Raw genomic sequence first — 15,489 nt, 5'->3', positions numbered from 1 at the left:
AGTCTCAATAGGCCTGTCATTTCTCAAGAAAATATAACTTTTATATTATTTATATTTATATTTATGTTTATGTTCATATTCATATTTCTTTACATTTATATTTATATATATTTATATTTATATCCATTTACGTTTATGTTTACGTTTATGTTTATGTTTATTTAGGATTACTGAGCAGCCTGAAAAATGTTGAGACCATCTGAGCTGACTGACCCACTAACCTGCCAACGTTGCAGCATTTCTCCAGTGAGCACCAGGTTTCCAACTATTGTGAACTTCTTACCAATGCTGAGGTGAGCTTTGGTAATGCAGCTTTCTTGGGACACTTCTGCTCCTGTATGTAACCCCTCACCTATATTCCAGAAAACAATTTCAAAAAAAATTTTTTTGGTTCACCAGTGAACCAAAATCTTTAGTAGATTTCTTACTTGAGGCTGAGATGTGTAGACCTTTGCGCACATCTGCGCAGAAATAGGCTCACACAAGAGAAAAACATATTCCAAACACATGTTGTTCATGAAATGTTTCTATATCACTTTCCCAGTTTTAGATGGAGTTAGAAAAGAACAGCCAGGTTATCCAAGGCTGGCTCAGAGTGTAGAAGACATTTTACTCTTTACGGCCATCTCTGCTTTTAGTGCTGCATTTTCGTGTTGATGTCTAGGATTATTTTGTGTAAAAAAAAATTCAACAGTTAATAATTAAACACAAATACTGAGAGCCGCAGACTCTTACAGTATTGCATACATTCAGTAATGAAAAATTATATATGTGTATCTATGTGTATTCATGTATGAATACATTGATATATATCTCCTGTGTGTGTTGGTGTGTGTGTGTATATGTGTGTGTGCACATGTCTCTCTCTCTCTCTCTCTCTCTCTCTCTCTCTCTCTCTCTCTCTCTGTGTGTGTGTGTGTGTGTGTGTGTGTGTGTGTGTGTATTAAAAGGGACTCCTGATATGCAGGCCAAAAAAAAACACCTCAAAGTTATGGAAATTATACCTTGCTTCTAATGATCTGGAACTATGAATGTGTGCTGTCTGCTTGGTACATATGTTGATTTTTCAGAAATAATTTACATAAAGTACAGTGGATGTTTTATATGTATTGTTTATTTTGTTATGATAAGAACTAAGTAAAAAATATTTTTGTTGGTCCAAAATTTCTTTAATCTTTTTCTAGTTCATCATTCTATCCTCTTTACAAGTTATATTCAAGTTTTTACTTTATGACAATAATATCTATATAAAAATCACAGAGGTATTTGCTTTTTTGGCTCAATAATTTTATGATTCTTCAATGTATGTGTCATTATTTCATTCTTTTCTATTGTCAAATTCCACTTTATGCTAAGGTGAAGGATGCTTTTTCTCTAGTTGGTGGGTATCTAACTGTATTAAGTTACGAGTAGTGTGAACAAATTGGCTAAGCCTATTGGTGGACAAATTTAATTAGGGCCACATGTGTCATTCTTCTTGAGTAAATTATTGAGAGGAATTTCATTGCCAGGTAGGTAAATACACACATTTATAACAACTACTACCAAAATGATGAATGTGATTTTCCACCCCTACTAGTACTGTTGGGTTTACATGGTTCTCCCTGATGCCTGCCTTGTTGTGTTCAGTCATTTCAATTGGTCATTTGCCATTTACAAAGGTGCCCTTGTGGTTTGACATGCCCTACTTTATGGGCTGAAGATGTGTGTTTCCCATGTGGTTATTGACCTTCTTTGTATATGATGTTGTAAAGAATTAGTTTGTTATTATATCATTTGATGTTTTTATTTTATTTACTTATACATAAATATGGAACATATTCATAGATATGAAACTTTACCAAATACATACACTTATGATTCAAGTTAATCACATCTATCTCATTAAAAAGGTATCATCTTTTACAGTAAAAGTGTTCAAAATTCTTTCATCTTGCTTTTGAAATAAAGACCAATTTATAACTATGACTGTACAGTTGTATACAAGAGCCTCTTACTTACTGTATGTAGAACTGGGTGCCCAGTGCTTAAACTATCTCCTCTCCTTTTCAAATGTTCTTTTTCTCCGACAACCACTTTTGTACCACCAACATAAGAGATATGAAGCTTTTAATTTGAATAGTGCCTGCATTTCTATACCTAACCCATCAGGGTTAACAACGATCATGGAGTCCAACCATTTGATGATAGTAGTTTTCTTTCTTCCCATTCTTTTTGAATCATCGAATAGCATTTCATTGTGTATATGTACATTTTCTTTTTCTATTCATCAGTCCATGGAAAGATTATTTCCATTTCTTGCTTATTATAAACAGTGAACATGGTAATGCAGATGTCTCTTCATCATACTGATATTATTTCCTATGGATGCATATATATATATATATATATATATATATATATATATATATATTTCTGAATATGTATATGTGTGTGCATGTGTTTACTAACACTTCTTGTTTTTATTCTTTTAGCCACAGTCATTATTACTAGCATAAGGCAATACAAACTTTATGTCTAATAAAAAAGGTTTTGAGGCATTTTTATATACTGGGTTGTCATAAATGGTGGTTTGATTTTCTGATCATATACAGTTGAAGTTACATACAAATCTATGCCTGGATGAGCATATATATGTATATACATGTGTGTGTGTGTGTGTGTGTGTGTGTGTGTGTGTGTGTGTGTGTGTGTGTGTTGGGAATCCCTTCCCCCTGAGGAACCAGACACAAGACAGTATAGTCCAGAATACAGTTTATTCAGGTCATGAGGGAGTTAAGAAGGTAGTAGAGATAGAAAGAAAGAGAAGAGAGGTTAGAGGAGTAGAGGTCGGCTATGAGCACGTGGAGAGAGAAGGGGAAAGGGAGGGGGAAGAGGAGGAGGAAGTTGGGGGAAAACAAGGGAGCAAGAGAGGAGGGGGAGTGCAGCACCTTTTCCAGTCCCATGTAACTGATGGGGGTATACCTGGGTGTTGCTAGTTAACTGGGGGTTGGAGTTTACAGAATCCCAACAATGCAATTTTTGAAAATCCATGGAATAGAAATTGGAAAAAAAAAATCTTTTAACAGTTCATTTTTAGTGCGTAGAGTTTAGTAAATTTGCTGTAGTGTGGAGTCATTGTGGAGCCTGCTTTGTTTTGTGTTTTTTTTATTTTTATGAGACCAGTGTTTCTGTCTTCTAAAATATACTTCTTAAGCTTTTCCTGTAACTGCTGAGCTAATAAGTCCCGAAACAGGTTCTCACGAGAGATGGCGACTGAAAAGACAAGACACTCGGATGCTGACTGGTCAGTAATGGCAGGCGCTAACATGCACACAGTCAGGGCGTGTGGCACATTGAAGAAGTGACAAAGATTGCAGGTTTCCCAAATGCTAGTGATACAGTGTGGAGTGTCCAATCCCCACACCATCCTCATGAAATATAGTGTAGCACAGCTGTCTTACAGGGTACACCAGCAGGGGGCGCTGTTCAAATGCTAGCAGTTTAAACAGGACTAGGTGGAAACTAAGTACTCAAGGAAAAATGAAAATATATGTGGGCTATTTATTTCATTTTACACTTTCTTTGGCTTTTTTATTTTTTAATTGAACAACTTTATTTTATAAAAAAAGATAAATGTACAGATTTTAAAAACAATTTTGCATAACATTATATGAATACATTTTTGTCAATACTTGATTTTTTAAAGGTTTGATAGTATGTCTTAAAATCTTACTAGATACAATGAGCATAAAGTACATGTAAAAAAGGTTGTAACCTGGAAATAGTCAAAGTTTTCTTGGTGTGTAAAGATTAAGCATAAAGATTTTTCTTTTTTCTTTTTCTTTTACTTTGACCTTTGTTTTTCTAGAACTTCATAGAGTCTGTAAGTTGTTTCTGGGGTGTTCAGAGCTTTCTGGAGTTAGTATCCAATGATCAGCGACTGCATATTATGCCTGCTTTTTTGTGACTGGATTATCTCACTCAGGATAATATTCTCTACATGCATCCATTTTCTTAAGAATTTCATAAAGCCATTGTTACTGATAGCTGAGTAGTACTCCATTGTGCAAATATACCAAAATTTTTGTATCCATTCATCCACTGAAGGACATCTGGGTTCTTTCCAGCTAATGGCTATTATAAATAAGGCTGCTATGAACATTGTGGTTCATGTGTCTCTGTTGTTATGTTGGAGTTTGTCTGGGGTATATGCCCAGAAGTGGAATAGCTGGATCTTCAGGTAGTACTATGTCCAACTTTTTGAGGAATCGCCAGACTGATTTCCAGAGTGGTTGTATCAGTTTACAACCCCAACAACAGTGGAGAAGTGTTCTTTTTTCTCCACATCCTTCCAAATATCTGCTATCATCTGAATTATTGATCTTAGCCATTCTGACTTGTGTGAGGTAGAATCTCAGGGTTGTTTTGATTTGCATTTCCCTGATGGCGAATGATGTCGAGCACTTCCTTAGATGCTTCTCAGCCATTTGATATTCCTCAATTGAGAAATTTTTCTTTAGCTCTGTACCCCATTTTTGATAGGGTTGTTTGATTCTCTGGTGTCTAGCTTCTTGAGTTCTTTGTATACCTTGGATATTAGGCCTTTAGCAGATGTGGCTTGGTAAAGATATTTTCTGAATCTCTTGGGTGCCATTTGGTTTTCTTGACAATGACCTTGGCCTTACAAAAACTTTGCAATCTCATTAAATCCCATTTGTCAATAATTGACCTTAGAGCATGAGCCATTGATATTCTGTTCAGGAAAATTTCTCTTGTGCCTATGTGCTCTAAAGTTTTCCCTACTTTCTCTTTTAAGAGTTTAAGTGTACTTGTTTAATGTGGAGATCTTTGATCCACTTGCACTTGAGCTTTGTACAAGGAAATAAAAAGGGTCTATTTTCATTCTTCTACATGCTGAGTGCCAGTTGGACCAACACCATTTGTTGAAGAGACTGCCCATTTTCCACTGAATGTTTACAGATCCTTTGTAAAAAAATCAAGTAACCATATATGTGAGGGCTCATTTCTTGATTTTCTATTCTAATTCATTGATCCACATTCCTATATCTGTACCAGTACCATGCATTATTTTTCACAATTGCCTTGTAATATAGCTTGAGGTCAGGGATGGTGATTCTCACAGATGTTTTCTTGTTGTTGAAAATGGATTTTGCTATTCTAGGTCTTTTGTTATTTCAGATGAAATTGCACATTGCTCTTTCCAATTCTATGAAGAATTGGTTTGGAATATTGATGGGGATTGCATTGAATCTGTCTATTGCTTTTATTAAGATAACCATTTTTACAGTGTTAATCCTTCCAATCCATGAGCATGGGAGATCATTCCATTTTCTGAGATCTTGCTTGATTTCCTTCTGTAGAGATTTGAGATTCTTGACATACAGGTCATTAACTTGCTTAGTTAAAGTCACACCAAGGTATTTCATATTGTTTGTGACTAATGTGAAGGGTATCTTTTCCCTAATTTCTTTCTCCACATGTTTGTCCTTTGAGTAGAGGCAGGCTACTGATTTCTTTGAGCTAATTTTATATCCAGCCACATTGCTGAACTTGTTTATGTGCTGTAGAAGTTCTCTGGTGGAATTTTTTGGGGTCTTTATTTCTTCTCTGTCCATGGTGTCATTTAATAGAGTATTGTTTAGTTTCCATGTATATATCGGCTTTTTGTTGTCTTTGTTGTTATTAAAGCCTTAGACCATGGTGATCTTGTAGGATGCATGGGAGTCTTTCAGTCTTCTTATATCTATTGAGGCTTGTTCTGTGACCGATTGTATAGTCAATTTTGGAGAAGGTGCCTTGAGGTGCTGAGAAGAAGGTGTATTCTTTTCTTTTAGTATGAAATGTACTGTAGATGTCTAGTAATTCCAACTGGTTCATAACTGCTGTTAGTTTCACTGTATCCTTGTTCAGTTTCTGTTTCGATGATCTTACCATTGATGATAGTGGGGTGTTGAGGTCTCCCACTATTATTGTGGGGGCGCAATGTATTTTTTTTTTTAATTTTATTGCATACAACAAGATTCCATTTTAAGCAACTGAAGAGACAGAGATTCTCTTCCTTGCCTTGGAAAAGAACACTCAGTGCTGAATATCTGTGCTAAGGGTGTTGTAACTCATAATTGCTGGTGGGCTCTAGGACACAAAGGAAAGCACCTGGCTGATAATCTAAAAGAAAGTAGAACCCTCAGACCTGTAACTAAAGTGTATACATTCTGCCAATAACCTGAAAGAGCTTTGGAAGTGATTTTTCCCTAGCCCAGCTTTCAGGAAAGAATGAACCCTAGCTCACAGCAACGAAACCTGTGAGCATCTTAGCAAAGATTTAACTAAACCATGCATGGACTCCTGACCCATAGAAACGCCTAGACTATTAATGTGTGCTGGTTCTTGCTGCTGTAAGTGTGGTGATTTGTTATGCAGGTATAAGAAGTGCTAGGCCAGACCATCAGTCACCTAATGACTTCCTACCACAGTGTGCACATTTATAAAAATCATTACAATGCATCCAGAGTTACAAATGGCCTCCCACCTGCTTCACCCACACAGATCTTCTTTAAGAACGTTAGGCGTGACATTATCAATGTTTTTGTTGTGTCGTTTGTCTCTTACTCAACCCACAGCTCTTAGTCTCAGCATCACTTATTTAAGAAAGCCTTTCTGGAATCTCTCTGTCAGGGTCAAATTCTCAGTGACAGCCTTTGACAATATGTCTCTTTTTTTTTTTTTTTTTTTGTGTGTATATATATATGAAAATCTTTTTTTTTTGAACGATTTTATTTTTCAAAACAAAGATAGATGTAAAGATTTTAAACATTTTTTGCTTAAAATTATACATTTTTGTCAGTACTGTTTTTTCAGACATTAAAATAAATTTTACATAAAACCATGTGAATATGTTTTTTAGTCGGTACTTGATTTTTTTCAAGGGCTTGACAGTATGCATTGAAAACGTACTAGTTGCAATAAGCGTAAAGTACATGCAAAACAAAACGCAACATGGAAATAGTCAAAGTCTTCTTGTTTTGTGAATATATGTATAGTTTTTGTTTTCTTTATTTCTTGGACTTCATACAGTCTGTGAGTTGTTTCTGGGGGAGTGCAAGCCTCTGGGGTTAGCATCCCACTATCAGTGACTGCATATTATGTCTGTTCTTTTGTGACTGGGTTATCTCACTCAGGATGATCTTCTCTAGATGCAGCCATTTTCTTAAGAATTTGGTTAAGTCATTGTTTCTGGTGGCTGAGTAGTATTCCATTGTGTATGTGTACCACAATTTTTGTATCCATTCGTCTTCTGAAGGACATCTGGGTTCCTTCCAGCTTCTGGCCATTATAAATAGAGCCACTATGAACATTGTGGTGCATATATCTTTGTTGTGTATTAAAGTGTCTCTGGGGTATATGCCCAGAAGTGGAATAGCTGGATCTTCAGGTAGTACTATATCCAATTTTCTGAGGTATCGCCAGACCGATTTCCAGAGTGGTTGTATTAGCTTGCAACCCCACCAACAGTGGAGAAGTGTTCCTATTTCTCCGCAGCCTCGCCAGCATCTGCTGTCATCTGAGTTTTGGATCTTGGCCAATCTGACTGGAGTGAGGTGGAATCTTAGGGTTGTTTTGATTTGCATTTCCCTGATGGCTAAGGATGTCGAGCACTTCCTCAGATGTTTTTCGGCCATTCAGAGTTCCTCAACTGAAAAAGATTTGTTTAGCTCTGTACAAGATTTTTTAATAGGGTTATTTGATTCTCTGGTGTCGAGCTTTTTGAGTTCCTTGTACACCTTAGATATTAGGCCTCTATCTGATGTGGTGTTGGTAAAGATCTTTTCCCATTCTGTTGGTTGCCGTTTTGTTTTCTTGACGATGTCCTTAGCCTTACAGAAACTTTGCAATCTCATTAAGTCCCATTTGTTAATCTTTGACCTTAGAGCTTGAGCCATTGGTGTTTTGTTTAGGAAATTTTCTCCTGTGCCTATGTGTTCTAAGGTTTTCCCTACTTTCTCATCTAATAATTCCAGTGTATCAGGTTTAATGTGGAGATCTTTAATCCACTTACACTTGAGCTTTGTACAAGGAGATAAGAACGGGTCTATTTTCATTCTTTTGCATGTTGAGTGCCAGTTGGACCAGCACCATTTGTTGAATAGGCTGTCCTTTTTCCATTGAATGTTTACTGCTCCTTTGTCAAAAATCAGGTGACCATATACATGAGGGCTCATTTCTGAATCTTCTATTCTATTCCATTGATCCACTTGCCTATTTCTGTACCAGTACCATGCAGTTTTCAGCACAATTGCCTTGTAATATAGCTTGAGGTCAGGGATAGTGATTCCCGCTGATGTTTTTTTGTTGTTGAGGATGGTTTTCGCTATTCTAGGTCTTTTGTTATTGCAGATGAAATTGCACATTGATCTTTCCAATTCCATGAAGAACTGGGTTGGAATTTTGATGGGGATTGCATTGAATCTGTAGATTGCTTTTGGTAGGATGGCCATTTTTAAGATGTTGATCTTTCCAATCCATGAGCATGGGAGATCTTTCTATTTTCTGAGATCCTCCTCAATTTCTTTCTTCAGAGGTTTGAAGTTCTTGTCATACAGGTCCTTCACTTCCTTAGTTAGAGTCACACCAAGGTATTTCATAGCTTTTGTAACTATTGTGAAGGGTACCTTTTCCCCAATTTCTTTCTCCACATGTTTGTTTTTTGAGTATAGGAATGCTACTGATTTGTTTGAGTTAATTTTGTATCCGGCCACTTTGCTGAACTTGTTTATCAGCTGTAGGAGTTCTCTGGTGGAATTTTTGGGGTCACTCAAGTACACTATCATGTCATCGGCAAAGAGTGATGTTTTTATCTCTTCCTTTCCGATTTGTATCCCCTTGATCTCCTTTTGCTGTCTAATTGCTCCAGCCAGGACTTCCAGTACTATGTTGAATAAGTAGGGAGAGAGTGGGCAGCCTTGTCGAGTCCCTGATTTTAGTGGGATTGCTTCAAGTTTCTCGCCATTAAGTTTGACGTTGGCTGTTGGTTTGCTGTATATTGCTTTTATTATGTTTAAATATGGGCCTTGGATTCCTGTTCTTTCCAGGACTTTTAACATGAAGGGGTGTTGGATTTTGTCGAATGCTTTCTCAGCATCTAGTGAGATGACCATGTGATTTTGGTCTTTAAGTTTGTTTATATGGTGGATTACATTGATGGATTTCCTTATGTTAAACCATCCCTGCATCCCAGGGATGAAGCCTACTTGGTCATGATGAATGATGGTTTTGATGTGTTCTTGGATTCGGTTTGCAAGGATTTTGTTGAGTATTTTTGCATCAATGTTCATAAGTGAGATTGGTCTGAAGTTCTCTTTCCTTGTAGGGTCTTTGTGTGGCTTAGGTACGAGGGTTATTGTAGCCTCAAAAAATGAGTTGGGTAATATTCCATCTGATTCTATCCTTTGGAATAGCTTGGTGAATATTGGTGTTATATCCCCAATAAATGTCTGATAAAATTCTGCACTGAACCCGTCTGGACCTGGGCTTTTTTTGGTTGGGAGGCTTTTGATGACTTCTTCTATTTCTTTAGGTGTTATAGGGTTATTTAGATGGTTTACTTGGTCCTGGTTCAACTTTGGTACCTTGTATCTGTCTAGGAATTCGTCCATTTCCTCCAGATTTTCCAATTTTGTGGAGTATAAGTTTTTGTAGTAGGATCTGATGATTTCTTGAATTTCCTTAGTTTCAGTTGTTATGTCACCACTTTCCTTTCTGATTTTGTTAATTTGGATACTCTCTCTTTGCCCTTTAGTTAGTCTGGCTAGGGGTTTATCAATCTTGTTGATTTTCTCAAAGAACAAACTCTTTGTTTTGTTGATTTTTTCAATGTTTTTTTTTTTGTTTCTATTTGGTCTATTTCTGCCCTAATTTTGATTATTTCTTGCCGTCTACTCTTTTTGGGTAAATCTGCTTCCTTTTGTTCTAGGGCTTTTAGCTGTGCTGTCAGGTTGCTGATGTGAGCTCTCTCCAGTTTCTTCTTGGAAGCACTTAGAGCAATGAGTTTTCCTCTCAATACTGCTTTCATTGCATCCCATAGGTTTGGGTATGTTGTGTTTTCGTTTTCGTTGAATTCTAGAAAATCCTTAATTTCTTTCTTTATTTCTTCTTTGACCCTGCTATCCTTTAGCAGAGTGTTGTTTAGTTTCCATGTGTATGTGGGCATTTTGTTGTCTTTGTTGTTGTTAAAGACCAGCCGTAGACCATGGTGATCTGAGAGGATGCATGGGAGTATTTCAATCTTCTTATATCGATGAAGGCTCGTTCTGTGTCCAATTATGTGGTCAATTTTCAAGAAGGTGCCATGGGGTGGTGAGAAGAAGGTGTATTTTTTTACTTTAGGATAGTATGTTCTGTATATATCTATTAATTCTAGTTGGTTCAAAGTCTCTGCTAGTTTTGCAGTGTCCTTGTTCAGTTTTTGTTTCCCTGATCTGTCCATTGGTGAGAGTGGGGTGTTAAAGTCTCCCACTATTATTGTGTGGGGTGAAATGTATTTTTTGAGCTTTAGTAGAGTTTCTTTTATAAATGTGGGTGATTTTTTATTTGGAGCATATATGTTAAGGATTGAGAGTTCCTCCTGACAGATTTCCCTGGTAATGAGTAAAAAGTGTCCTTCTTTATCTTTTTTGATAACTTTTGGTTGGAAATTTACTTTATTCGATATTATAATAGCCACTCCAGCTTTCTTCTTGGAGCTGTTTGCTTGGAAGTTTTTTTCCCACCCTTTTACTGTGAGATAGTGTCTGTCTCTGTCTCTGAGATGAGTTTCCTGTATGCAGCAAAAGGCTGGATTTTGTTTATGTATCCAGTCTGATAGTCTGTGTCTCTTTATTGGGGAGTTGAGCCCATTTATGTTAATAGATATCAAGGAATAATTGTTTCTGTATCCTGCCATTTTTGCTTTTTTGGGTTGAGTTGTGTCCGTGTTTTTTTTTTCTTTTTTTAGTTTTCTTGTTTAGGAGTTTTCTTGTTTTTACTAGGCTGTATTTTCCCTCCTTGTATTGGGTTTTCCACCTGTAATTCGTTGTAGTGCTGGGTTTGTGGTCATATATTGTGTGAATTTTGATTTGTCTTGAAATATCTTTGTCTCTCCATCGATGGTGATTGATAGTTTTGCTGGGTATAGCAGCTTGGGCTGGCACTTGTGCTCTCTTAAGGAGTGCATGATGTCTGTCCAGGCTCTTCTAGCTTTCATAGTCTCTGCTGAGAAATCGGGTGTGAGTCTGATTGGTCTGCCATTATAAGTTACCTGACCTTTTTCCCTTACTGCTTTTAGTATTCTTTCTTTACTTTGGGCACTTGATGTTTTTACTATTATGTGTCGGGAGGTATTTCTTTTCTGGTCCAACCTATTTGGAGTTCTGAAGGCTTCTTTTATGCTCGTGGTCATCTCATTCTTGAGGGTAGGGAAGTTTTCTTCTATGTTTTTGTTGAAGATATTTACTGTGCCTCTTAGTTGATACTCTTCTCCCTCTTCTATTCCTATTATCCTTAGGTTCGGTCTTCTCATTGTGTCTTGTATTTCCTGGACATTTTGGGTTAGGACCTTTTTGTTTTTTGCATCTTCTCTGGCTGTTTTGTCTATGTTTGCAATGTTGTCTTCTGCCCCCGAGATTCTCTCCTCGATCTCTTGTAATCTGTTGGAAATGCTTGCTTCTGTGACTCCTGATTTCCTTTTTTGGTGTTCTGACTCTAGGGTTATCTCTTTTAGCGCTTTTTTTATTGTGTCAATTTCTGTTTTAATTTCCCTCTTCCATTCCTTTATTTCCTTGGTTCTGTTTTCGTCTCGTTCTTTGAGTTCTTTGAGTGTTTTTCTTGTTTCTTCTTTAAAAGCTTCTGAATCTTTTTGCTTTTCCTCCCTTTCTTGTTTAAGTAACTCTATCAGCGTCTTGAGGCATGTTTTCAGGTCTGTGTCTTCTTTCTCTGGAGTTTTTGGAATTCCTATGTTTGCTACTATCGGAGAGCTGGGTTCTGGTGTTGCTAGATTGTCTTGGTTTCCTTGGGATATACTCTTTCTCTTTCCTCTTGCCATTTTGTTGTCAGTGATATGTTCTTGCCTTTCCCTTGTATCTGGTCTGTGTCCCTGGTACACTTTCCGTGTGCACTCCTCAGAGATCTCTCTACTTCCCAGCAGCCCAGGTTCCGGGTGGCAGCTGGGCCAGGCTCTGCTCTGCGTACTGAAGTCACCTCCGGGTGGGAACAGATGTTCCTAAGATTTGTTCCTGGTCACAGTAGCTCAGCCTGTACGAGCCGCCTTTCCGGCTGGTGGTTGGGCCAGGCTCTGCTCTGCGACCTGAAGTCGTCTCCGGGTGGGAACAGAAGTTCCTAAGATCTGTTCACGGTTACTGGATCGGGGAGGACAGGGCAGGTCAGGGCAGGGGGTGCCCTTTCCGTGTGCACTCCGCAGAGATCCCTCTGCTCCCCCGCAGCCTAGGTCTCCCACTCACCAGTTGCTCAGCCTGTACGAGCCGCCTTTCTGGCTGGAGCCGCCTTTCCGGCTGGTCGTATTTTTTGACCTTTAGTAGGGTTTCTTTTTTGAATATGAGTGCTCTTGTGTTTGGAGCATATATGTTAAAGACTGAGAGTTCCTCCTGACAAAGTTTCCCTGTAATGAGTAAAAAGTGTCCTTCCTTATCTTTTTGATAACTATTGGTTTAAAAATCTACTTTATTCAATATTAGAATGGCCACTGCATCTTGCTTTTTGGGGCCATTTGCTTGATAGGTTTTTTTCCCAACCTTTTACTCTGAGATAGTGTCTGTCTTTCTTTCTGAGATGATTTTTCTGTATGCAGCAAAATACTGGATTATGTTTATGTATCCAGTCTGATAGCCTATGTTGTTTTATTTGGGAATTGAGTCCATTTATGTTAACAGATATTAAGGAATAGTGGTTGCTGTTTCCTGCTATTTTTGCTTTTATATGTAGAATTGTGCCTATGTGCCTTTCTTCTTTTGGTTTTCTTGCTTAGGTATTTTCCTATTCTTGCTCGAATGTACTTTACCTCCTTGTATTTGGTTTTCTACCTATAATATGTTCTAGTGCTGGGTTTGTGGTCAGATACTTTGTAAATTTAATTTTGTCCTGGAATATCTTCGTGTCTCCATCTATGGTGATTGAGAGTTTTGCTGCGTATAGCAGCTTGGGCTGGCACTTGTGCTCTCTTAGGGTCCTCATGATGTCTGTCCAGGCTCTTCTAGCTTTCATAATCTCTGTTGAGAAATCCATTGTGATTCTGATTGGTTTGTCTTTATATGTTACCTGACATTTTTCCCTTACTCCTGTTAGTAATCATTCTTTGCTTTGTGCACTTAGCATTTTGACCATTATGTTTCTGGAGAAATTTCTTTTCTGTTCCACTCTATTTGGAGTTCTGTAGGCTTCTTTTATGCTTGTGGTCATCTTATTCTTAAGGGTAGGAAAGTTTTCTTCTATGATTTTGTTGAAGATATTTACCGCGCTTCTTAGCTGATATTCATCACCCTCTTCTATTCCTATTATCCTTAGGTTTGGTCTTCTCATTGTGTCCTCGAGCTCCTGGACATTTTTGGGTTAGGAGCTTTTTGGTTTTTGCATCTTCTCTGACTGTTTTGTCTATGATTTCAATGTTGTCTTCGGCCCCCAAGATTCTCTCTTCCATTTCTTGTAGTCTGTTGGAGATGCTTGCATCTGTGACTATTTATTTCTTTTTTATGTTTTTTACCTCCAGAGTTGTCTCTTTTAGTGTTTTCTTTATTGTTTCCATTTCCATTTTAAATTCCTTCTTCCATTCCTTCATCTCTTTGGTTCTGCTTTCCTCTAGTTCTTTGAGTTCTTTGAGATTTTTCTCTTTTCCTCTTTATAAGCTTTTATTTCTTTATGTTTTTCCTCCTGTTCTTGTTTAATTATCTCTATCATCATCTTGAGGTATGATTTCGGGTCTGAGTTTTCTGTTTCTGGGGGGTTTGACATTCTGCTGTTTGCTGTATGGGAGAGCTGAGTTCTGTTGTTGCCAGATTGTCTTGGTTTCCATTGGGTAAGTTCTTTGGCTTTCCTCCTGCCATTTTGTTGTCTGTGAATATATGTGGTCTTGTTGTCAGTGATTGGTTCCTATCTCTCCCGTGTACCTTGCATGTGTCCCTGAATATCTACTGTTCCTGGTGGCAGATGGCCTGAGAGTTTGGTCCACACTCACAGGCCCTCCAGGTAGAAACCGAGTCCCTCAGCAGAGTTCCTGCTCCCATGAATCAATGGGGGTGGTGCACTTTCCATGTGCTCAGCCCAGACCTCTCTGCGACCCGGCTACTCACAGCACAGTCTCCCCAGGCCTGCCTCCCTGGATATATATATCCACCTGATTCTCAAAGTCTAGAGTCCCATAAAAGTACTAAGCTAATACCTATAATATATTCACAGAGGACCTAGAGCAAACTCATGCTGGTCCTGTGCTTGCAGCTTTGTATCTATAAGGTCTTTATATTTGTATATACCTTTCTTAATTGATTCAAAGGGCTTTGTACTCCTGGTGTCCTCTATCCCCTCTGGTGGCTCTTCTTCCACTAGATTCCCTGAGCTCAGATAAGAAAAATTTGATTGTTTAGACTCTCTGTCTCCACATAATATCTGGCTGTGCATCTTATATATGCTAGTGTGATGTAATTTGTGTAAGTTGCTAACCAATTTCTGATTTGACTTAAGGTCCACTGTATGAGATAGAACCCATGCCTAACACTTCTTGGGTATCTAAGCCAGAGACTAGATAGCCCAGAAACCTAGGGTAAAACTAAACAACATTGGTCTGAAAAATAATATTGATGGCTCCTAATGATACTCTTCTATATTTATAGATTCGTGTTCTATCAAGTCATCATCAGAGAGGCTGTCATCAGCAGCAGATGGAATGGATGCAGATTGCCACAACCAGGTCATTTATTAGAGGACATTATTATGGGATTGATATTATGTGGCTGGGAATCAACTGTGTTTGATTTTTGGGTTTTTTTTTATGTTTTGCTTTTGAAATAATTTTTTAATTTAGTTTCTTTCTCTTTTCTCTGACTTCATTCTTTTTTCTCAGATTTCTTTTATTCTTTGAGACAGGAGCATGTTGTCCTTTGAAAGGCTCCAGCCAGCAGCTGACTCACACAGATACAGAATCCCCACAGCCAAAGAGTAGATGGACCTTGGGGATTCTTATGAAAGAATAGGAGGAAGGATTTCAGGACCTAAAGAGGCTAGGAACTCCACATTAAGACAAACAGAATCAACTAGCCTGGACGTTTTGAGGTTTCAGAGACTGATCCACCAAGCAACAAACATACACAGGCTGGACCTAGGACTCCCTGGACATATGTAGCAGATGTTCAGCTTGACCTTCACATGGGTCCTGAAAAACTGGAATGGGGGTTATCCTGAAGACTGTTGCCTGTACATGTGGTTCATTCTACTGGCTGGGATGCCTTT

At 38.0% G+C, this 15,489-nt stretch overlaps 1 long non-coding RNA gene across 1 annotated transcript in view; it reads left to right on the top strand.

Annotated features, from left to right (window-relative positions):
• The window catches only part of LOC308433875, a 33,575-nt gene extending 18,630 nt beyond the window's left edge, over positions 1-14,945 (top strand). Inside the window, exons 3-4 of the long non-coding RNA XR_013975456.1 lie at positions 166-293; positions 14,874-14,945. This is a non-coding gene — a long non-coding RNA (uncharacterized lncRNA). The remainder of the gene's footprint in view (positions 1-165; positions 294-14,873) is intronic.
• Positions 14,946-15,489: the final 544 nt, after the last annotated feature.

This window comes from Micromys minutus (assembly GCF_963924665.1).
Source record: "Micromys minutus genome assembly, chromosome: 21".
Lineage (NCBI taxonomy): Eukaryota > Metazoa > Chordata > Mammalia > Rodentia > Muridae > Micromys > Micromys minutus.
The sequence above is the reverse complement of the archived record's forward strand: the minus strand, read 5'-3'. Positions and strand labels throughout refer to the sequence as shown.